The 9,829-nt window shown below is 40.0% G+C and overlaps 1 long non-coding RNA gene across 1 annotated transcript; it reads right to left on the bottom strand.

Annotated features, from left to right (window-relative positions):
- Positions 1-240: 240 nt before the first annotated feature.
- LOC132884500 (uncharacterized) lies at positions 241-5,846 on the bottom strand. Its single transcript, XR_009654468.1, has 3 exons — positions 5,779-5,846; positions 5,640-5,688; positions 241-534 (listed from the first exon to the last, which is right to left on the bottom strand). It is a non-coding gene; the product is annotated as an uncharacterized LOC132884500 (long non-coding RNA).
- Positions 5,847-9,829: the final 3,983 nt, after the last annotated feature.

A 9,829-nucleotide genomic window follows, 5' to 3' on the forward strand; every position in this document is an offset into this window, starting at 1 on the left:
GAAACCCACACAGACATGGGGAGAACATGCAAACTCCACACAGAAAGGCCCTCGTCAGCCTCTGGGCTCAAACCCATGATTTTCTTGCTGTGAGGCGACAGTGCTAACCACTACACTACTGTGCTGCCCGTAAAAAAATTAATTTAAAAAAATTGTTGTATGAAAGTACAGTAACTTAGAGAGTTGTCACAAATAACCTTAAATTGTGAAATTAAATAAAAATATTTTATTGTATGGATAATATGGTTAAAGACCAGCAGAAAACAGGAAGAAACTAGAAGGGTACTTGGGAGAGTGTATACCTCCGCCAAGCCACATATTCTGATTTGCATCAAAATCTAATCAATTGTTCATTGGTCCATGGCTCACCTTTCCTCAAAATTTCATCAAAATCTGTTCACTACTTTCTGAGATGTTGGGAACAGTTAAAAAAATCCTGGATCTGCATACATATCCGAATTTGTATCAAAATCTAATAATTTGTTCCTTGGCCCATGGTCCACATTTACTCAAAATTTCATCAAAATCCCTTCACTACTTTTTGAGTTATGTTGGGAATAACCAACCAACCAACCAACCAACCAACCAACCAAACAAACAAACAAACAAACACAGACAAAACAAAGTTGGCAGAGGTAATAATCACACTTTCTTACAGGACCATCAGAATATGCACAAATAGATTGAGGAACAGCTTCTTCCCCAGAGCTGTAGCCTCCATTCCCCCCCCCCCCCACACACACACACACAAATTGCTGCTAACGCATGATCACTTTACATTCAGGACAGTTTATGGTACAGCCCTGTCATGAACTGGAAGCTGATGGATCACTGTCTACAGTTCAGATCACCATGGACTAAGGCTACATCCACACGACAACGGCAACGAGATTTTTTTTTTTTAAATATCGCATCCACATGGGCAACGGATCAGTAAAATTTCAGGTACATATGGCAACGCAACGCTTGCTGAAAACGATGCAATACACATGCCACACCTCTATGTGCACTGTAAGACGGTCCCATCGGAGACACCAGAACAATAGAAGAAGTAGATGCATGCGCATAAACCCCTTCTTCTGTAGTATTAGCCACACAAAGTTTTGATTGTTAATCAGTAGCGTAAAACGAAAGACACGGAAAGAGGAATGAATGGGGGTAGATGGAAGCCGGTACGCCAACATTCTGATATCCTCCAGAATTCTTTAATGGTCCGGAATAAATTGAATGCTACACGTTGATGGATTACTTTGTTCTTCTACGCCCTTTTTGAGGAATGTATTATCGGACTTAAACCAACATCTGAAGAGGTGAGATCGCTCCTTTTTTTTTCCTATGTTTGCTGGTGGGATTGTTTTTGTTTTTGGAAAGCGCACGGGCGGTGCACGGTTTGGTACTGCTTCCGCAGTGTTTGGACTAAAGATTCTGCCCTAAGGGCTATTATCTCACTCTCTCTCTCTCTCTCTCTCACTTTGCACCATTACACAATAAATATCTCATCTCATTATCTCTAGCCGCTTTATCCTTCTACAGGGTCCCAGGCAAGCTGGAGCCTATCCCAGCTGACTACGGGCGAAAGGGGGGGTACACCCTGGACAAGTCGCCAGGTCATCACAGGGCTGACACATAGACACAGACAACCATTCACACCTACGGTCAATTTAGAGTCACCAGTTAACCTAACCTGCATGTCTTTGGACTGTGGGGGAAACCGGAGCACCCGGAGAAAACCCACGCGGACACGGGGAGAACATGCAAACTCTGCACAGAAAGGCCCTTGCCAGCCACAGGGCTCGAACCCGGACCTTCTTGTTGTGAGGCGACAGCGCTAACCACTACACCACCGTGCCACCACAATAAATATTTACAGTGAAAATATTTTGTAAGCGCGTTTCATGAACCAAGTTATAGGATTTGTTGACAACTCGCATCGAGTTCGTTACACTTCTACCCGGCGTGAAGCACTGACAGTCATGTGGTTGTGACGTCATCATAAACAAATCTGTTCTACTCATCCAGACGACTTCGCAACGGCGCCATTGCCAGATTTTTTCACTCTGGAACCCGTTCTCAAAAGATTTCGTTTTGGGGCACCCAAAACTCCAGTGCCGTGTGGACGCCAGGCCGAAACGATAAACAATTTTATCAGATTCACCTGAATCCGTTGCCGTGTGGACAGGGCCTAAGAGGCTGCTATCCAAGAAATAACCCCCACTCCAAAATTGACACCTTCAAGCTTAACTAAAGTTTGAAGCTGACCACACGGACAAAGAAAAAGCCTTCTGGAGGAAAGCTGTATGATCAGATGAGACAAAGATTGAGTTGTTTGGCCACAATGACCACCATGTACAGAGGAACACTGTACCAGCTGGTGGTGGTGGTAGGATCATCATGCTCTGGGGCTGTTTTGCTGCCAGTGGAACTGGTTCATTGCATAAAATGGATGGAATAATGAAGAAGGAGGACTACCTCAGAATTCTTCAGCATAAACCATCAGAAACTTGAACACGACTTGGGAGTTACAACAGGACAATGAACCCAAACACGCATCAGAGCTGGTTGTGGAGGATAAAGCAGGCTAACATTAAGCTTAAAACAAGTCCTGACTTCAACTCTATTGAAAATATATGGACCGTGCTTATAAGTCGAGTCCATGCCAAGAAAAAAACCCCCAACAAATTTAATTGAACTCTACCAATTCTCCCATGAAGAGTCATGAAATACCCAACCAGAATTCTGCCAGAAGCTTGTTCATGGTAAACAAAAATGTTTGGTCAAGGTGAATCTTGCGAAGAGACGTTTTACCCAAATATTAGGTGTGCTGTATGTATAATTTTTGACCCTGTATGTATAATTTTGACCCTGTGTTGATTTCAGAAAACCCAAAGATGTGGACGGGGTGGCAGGTTGTTGCCATGACGTGGACGAAGTTGATGGTTGCCATAACGTGGATGGAGTGATAGGTTGTTGCCATGACGTGGATGGAGTGGTAGGTTGTTGCCATGATGTGGATGGAGCTGGAAGCTGCATATGATTCAAAGAGGAAGGTCCCTGCTGGTTACTTCTATCTTGGTAGGGGTTACATAAGTTGGTGAACATCTGCATTTGCATTTGCACCATTTGCATGAGAAATGCCAGTTCACTTGCCCTACGTCTTTCCTCGGCCTCGAGCTCCATCTTCGTTTGTTTCTCATGCAAATCGATGAGAGCTTTTGTGCTCCTCTCCTCCATTTCTGAAAGCTGGGTCGGTATAATACTCATATCATTCTTTTTGCGTTCCCCTCTCACCAAGAATGACTTTTTACCTGTATGTATATATACAGTGCTCAGCGTAAATGAGTACGCCCCCTTTGAAAAGTAACATTTTAAACAATATCTCAATGAACACAAACAATTTCCAAAATGTTGACAAGACAAAGTTTAATATAACATCTGTTTAACTTATAATGTGAAAGTAAGGTTAATAATTTAACTTAGATTACACATTTTTCAGTTTTACTCAAATTAGGGTGGTGCAAAAATGAGTACACCCCACAACAAAAACTACTATATCTAGTACTTTGTATGGCCTCCATGATTTTTAATGACAGCGCCAAGTCTTCTAGGCATGGAATGAACAAGTTGGCGACATTTTGCAACATCAATCTTTTTCCATTCTTCAACAATGACCTCTTTTAGTGACTGGATGCTGGATGGAGAGTGATGCTCAACTTGTCTCTTCAGAATTCCCCATAGGTGTTCGACTGGGTTCAGATCAGGAGACATACTTGGCCACTGAATCACGTTCACCCTGTTCTTCTTCAGAAATCCAACAGTGGCCTTAGATGTGTGTTTAGTCATGTTGGAAAAGTGCACAACAACCAAGGGCATGGAGTGATGGTAGCATCTTCTCTTTCAATATAGAGTAATACGTCTGTGAATTCATGATGCCATCAATGAAATACAGCTCCCCGACACCAGCAGCACTCATGCAGCCCCACATAAGGACACTGCCACCACCATGTTTCACTGTAGGCACCATGCATTTTTTTTTTGTATTCCTCACCTTTGCGACACCATACAGTTTTGAAACCATCAGTTCCAAAAACATTTATCTTGGTCTCATCACTCCAGAGTATAGAGTCCCAGTAGTCTTCATCTTTGTCAGCATGGGCCCTGGCAAATTCTAAGCAGGCTTTTTTGTGCCTGGGCTTTAGGAGAGGCTTCTTTCGTGGACAGCATCCATGCATGCCATTCCTCTGCAGTGTACGCTGTATTGTGTCACGGGAAATAGTCACCCCAGTTTGGCTTTCTATTTCTTTAGATAACTGCAGTGAACTTGCATGCCAATTTTCTTCAACTCTTCTCATCAGAAGACGCTCCTGTCGAGGTGTTAACTTCCGTGGACGACCTGGACGTCTCTGTGAGATGGTTGCAGTTCCATCTTTCTTAAATTTTTGTACCACTTTTGCTACAGTATTCTGACTGATAAGTAAAGCTTTGCTGATCTTCTTGTAGCCTTCACCTTTGTGGTGTAAAGAAATTATTTTCTTTGGGGAATTCTGAAGAGACATCACTCTCCATCCAGCATCCAGTCACTAAAAGAGGTCATTGTTGAAGAATGGAAAAATATTGATGTTGCAAAATGTCGACAACTTGTTCATTCCATGCCTAGAAGATTTGGTGCTGTCATTAAAAATCATGGAGGCCATACAAAGTACTAGATGTAGTAGTTTTTGTTGTGGGGTGTACTCATTTTTGCACCACCCTAATTTGAGTAAAACTGAAAAATGTGTAATCTAAGTTATATTATTAACCTTACTTTTTCCCATTATAAATTAAACAGATGTTATATTAAACTTTGTCTTGTCAACGTTTTGGAAATTGTTTGTGTTCATTGAGATATTGTTTAAAATGTTACTTTTCAAAGGGGGTGTACTCATTTACGCTGAGCACTGTATATATATATATATATATATATATATATATATATATATATATATATATATATATATATATATATATATACAGAGATGTTTTTAGAAAGTGAATTGAATGAGTCCCAGGACTCACTCAGGCTAAAAGTAATGAGTCCCAGAGCAAATCAATGAGTCCTAAGATTTTGCAAGTATATATCATCTCATTATCTCTAGCCGCTTTATCCTGTTCTACAGGGTCGCAGGCAAGCTGGAGCCTATCCCAGCTGACTACGGGCGAAAGGCGGGGTACACCCTGGACAAGTCGCCAGGTCATCACAGGGCTGACACATAGACACAGACAACCATTCACACTCACATTCACACCTACGGTCAATTTAGAGTCACCAGTTAACCTAACCTGCATGTCTTTGGACTGTGGGGGAAACCGGAGCACCCGGAGGAAACCCACGCGGACACGGGGAGAACATGCAAACTCCACACAGAAAGGCCCTCGCCGGCCATGGGGCTCGAACCTGGACCTTCTTGCTGTGAGGCGACAGTGCTAACCACTACACCACCGTGCCGCCATATATATATATATATATATATATATATATATATATATATATATATATTAAACATTCATAACCATTAGACTTCATGGGTTTATTATGATATTATTATTAGAATCTAAATCATATTTGAACTGAATATTGATCATTTGATTTATATTGTGCTTACCTGATGCTTTTTTTTTGGTTTTCTGATAGGCCGACACTTGTCGCGGCTTCTGTAATACAAAATTGAACCATATTGCATGTAACGTAATTGAAAGAAGGTGTGTGGTTTAAATTTCTATATATTTTGGCTTACTCTATACCTGCTGTATTATTTTCAACCTCTACGGTTCTTGGCACATTTACATCAGGTTGGCTGGAGTTCTCATCATCTTAAATGAAATAATTATAGTAAAACATAAATAATAGTATATATATATATATATATATATATATATATATATATATATATATATATATATATATATATATATATATATATATATATATTTTTTATTCTTTTGAGCATAAGAAAAGGACAGGACGAATTAAGTTTTAAAATATCAACAAATATATACATACATATACCTGAAAAACTTTCCAATGATCTCTTTGTACCTCTTCTGGGAGTCGAGGTAATTCTTCAATCCACAGATACTGTTGAACAAAAACTAGTTAAATGGGATATAATATTGTATATGTGCATTTTATATGGGAGAGAGTATAGTTAAAACTATAAATATATAATGTAATGTGTAATGTTATGTATCTGCTTACATGTATCATTTGATGCAGCATCGACGCCATCGTCCTCATCGCCCTCCTCGGTCGTCTGACTCACAGTGGGAGCACTTCCCTCGTTCTGCGAACTGGCAGTGGAATCGGCCGTATTGCTTGTATCTAGAGAGAATGCCGGTGATGTTGAGGGCCTATCTTGTAAAACCCGATCCATTATATCATAATATGGAAACTTACTACGTCCAGCCCCAGACCTATTGTTGTGATTTTTTGCTTTGTGATAATCGCGTATCAACACTTTTATTTTCGATGGGCATTGCTCCGGAGTGCGACCGGCCGCATCTTCGCCCATGAAGCGGTGGAGATCACTCGACAGTTGTCTGTACACGTCAATATTTCGACGTGTACCCCTCAACTGTTCCTGGCATCACTCGTCTCCCCAAAGCTCCAACAAACACATAACTTCGTCTTTGCTCCATGTAGCTCCACGGTCGTTTTGAGCCATTTTACAGCTGGAAAGCGCGTGCATATTGTATTGTATGAATAACCCGGAAGAAGTAGGAATGGTTTATTGCGCATGCGCATTATATTTGTATCGATACAGAGCCGCTTCATCTGTCCACACTACAGCGAAGCGCTACAGTACCAATACTGTACCGGTAAGAAACCCTACATTTGTGGGTTTCGTACCGATACAGTTATACCGCTACAGTACCGGTATAGTTGCTAGTGTGGACAGGTGTTGCGGTACAAAAGTAGTATCGTATCGGTACAAAATCCCTAGTGTGGACAGGGTACACATTTCATTGTATAACTACAACAGTAAAGTCTTGTCTTATCTTATCTTATCTTATCTTATCTTATCTTATCTTATCTTATCTTATCTTATCTTATCTTCAAGTGCCAAATCAGAGTCTGATGCTGGCGACCATGTTTTTGAAACCAGTTCTATCCCATGGCAACCGTAACAGATCCACAGCTTTCATATCCATTTCCAATGCCAGACTCTGCAGAAGGTTTTGTCTTTGTCTTCCTTGTTTTTTTCTTCCCACCACTCTTCCTTCGATGCATAATTTTTCAACTGAGTTTCTCTGACTGTATGTCGAATGAACCTCAACTGTCTTTGGTGGATAGTTTGAATTAAGTTCCTTGTTTCGTTGACCAACACCAGTACTTCATCATTTGTTCTTTTTTTTGATCCAGGATATTCTGTTCATTTTATGGTAAATCCACTTCTCCATTGCTTCCACTTCCAGTCACACTTTACCAACTCTGAATTTGTACCACTTCTACAGCATGGCCCATATACTATGAAGGAAAGATTTTTTCCAAGTCTTGCAATTCAGGAATGTAACATTTGCGAGGATTTATCCCCTTTTTCCAGCCTTATGTCTCTCACCCTGTAGCTATCTCTGGCCTCCCTGAAAAGAAGTATACTTCAAGTTAATTTTATTAAGTATACTTAAGTAAAGTTAAAGTATATTTCCTTAAGTATACTTTTGTGTACCAAGTATACTGATATCAATGTACTTACAGTATACTTGTAAGTAAACTAATCTAATACTTCTTGGGACTAAATTGGCCCACTTTTAGTTTATAAAAAGTATACTTTAAGTCTAAGAGAAGTAAACTCTGAGTATACAACTAGTATTTTTTATTTTGTACTGCAAGTATACCACAAGCAAACTTATATACTAATCGTTTACTAGTTCTATACTTGTAGTCCACTCTTTAGTTTACAAAAGCATACTTCATAGTATACTGGGAATATACTATAAGTTTACTTGTTTTATACTTCTAGTCCACTTTTTAGTTGACTAAAGTATACTTTGTAGTATACTGGAAATATACTATTGGTTTACTCGTTACACACTTCTAGTCCACTTTTAGTTTATAAAAGTATACTTTATAGCATATTGGAAATATACTAATAGTTACTGGTTATATACATCTAGTCCACTTTTTAGTTTTGAAGTATACTGCAATTACCCTTCTAGGTATACTATTAGTTTTCTAGCCCTAACCCTTACCTCATGCACACTACCAGTAGACAACTTAAGTGTTTTGTACCTTAAGGTACAATGAAGTTATAAAGGTAAGAATTCACAAAATAACAACAGATACTCTGGATTAAGAACATATTCATTTTCTTTAAAAATCAAATTTTAAAGTAACATTGTATTAAATGCCAAAGTATAAAAACGTGGCGATGACAACTGAAATTGACATCCAAGCTCTACACAACTACAGGACAAGTACACTTAAACATAAGGCACAAATATTTTAATACTTTATTACACTTTTGTTAAATATCTCATCTCATCTTATTATCTCTAGCTGCTTTATCCTGTTCTACAGGGTCGCAGGCAAGCTGGAGCCTATCCTAGCTGACTACGGGCAAAAGGCGGGGTACACCCTGGACAAGTGCCACGGGGTTCGAACCCGGACCTTCTTGCTGTGAGGCGACAGCACTAACCACTACACCACCGTGCCACCCTTTGTTAAATATACAGTGGTGCTTGAAAGTTTGTGAACCCTTTAGAATTTTCTATATTTCTGCATAAATATGACCTAAAACATCATCGGATTTTCACACAAGTCCTAAAGGTAGATAAAGAGAACCCAGTTAAACAAATGAGACAAAAATATTATACTTGGTCATTTATTTATTGAGGAAAATGATCCAATATTACATATCTGTGAGTGGCAAAAGTATGTGAACCTCTAGGATTAGCAGTTAATTTGAAGGTGAAATTAGAGTCAGGTGTTTTCAATCAATGGGATGACAATCAGGTGTGAGTGGGCACCCTGTTTTATTTAAAGAACAAGGATCTATCAAAGTCTGATCTTCACAACACATGTTTGTGGAAGTGTATCATGGCACGAACAAAGGAGATTTCTGAGGACCTCCGAAAAAGTGTTGCTGATGCTCATCAGGCTGGAAAACATTACAAAGCCATCTCTAAAGAGTTTGGACTCCACCAATCCACAGACAGACAGACTGTGTACAAATGGAGGAAACTCAAGACCATTGTTACCCTCCCCAGGAGTGGGCGACCAACAAAGATCACTCCAAGAGCAAGGCATGTAATAGTCGGTGAGGTCACAAAGGACCCCAGGGTAACTTCTAAGCAACTGAAGGCCTCTCTCACATTGTCTAATGTTAATGTTCATGAGTCCACCATCAGGAGAACACTGAACAACAATGGTGTGCATGGCAGGGTTGCAAGGAGAAAGCCACTGCTCTCCAAAAAGAACATTGCTGCTTGTCTACAGTCTGCTAAAGATCATGTGGACAAGCCAGAAGGCTATTGGACAAATGTTTTGTGGACAGATGAGACCAAAATAGAACTTTTTGGTTTAAATGAGAAGCGTTATGTTTGGAGAAAGGAAAACCCTGCATTGCAGCATAAGAACCTTATCCCATCTGTGAAACATGGTGGTGGTAGTATCATGGTTTGGGCCTGTTTTGCTGCATCTGGGCCAGGATGGCTTGCCATCATTGATGGAACAATGAATTCTGAATTATACCAGCGAATTCTAAAGGAAAATGTCAGGACATCTGTCCATGAACTGAATCTCAAGAGAAGGTGGGCCATGCAGCAAGACAACAGCCCTAAGCACACAAGTCGTTCT

Source organism: Neoarius graeffei, chromosome 4, assembly GCF_027579695.1.
Source record: "Neoarius graeffei isolate fNeoGra1 chromosome 4, fNeoGra1.pri, whole genome shotgun sequence".
NCBI lineage: Eukaryota > Metazoa > Chordata > Actinopteri > Siluriformes > Ariidae > Neoarius > Neoarius graeffei.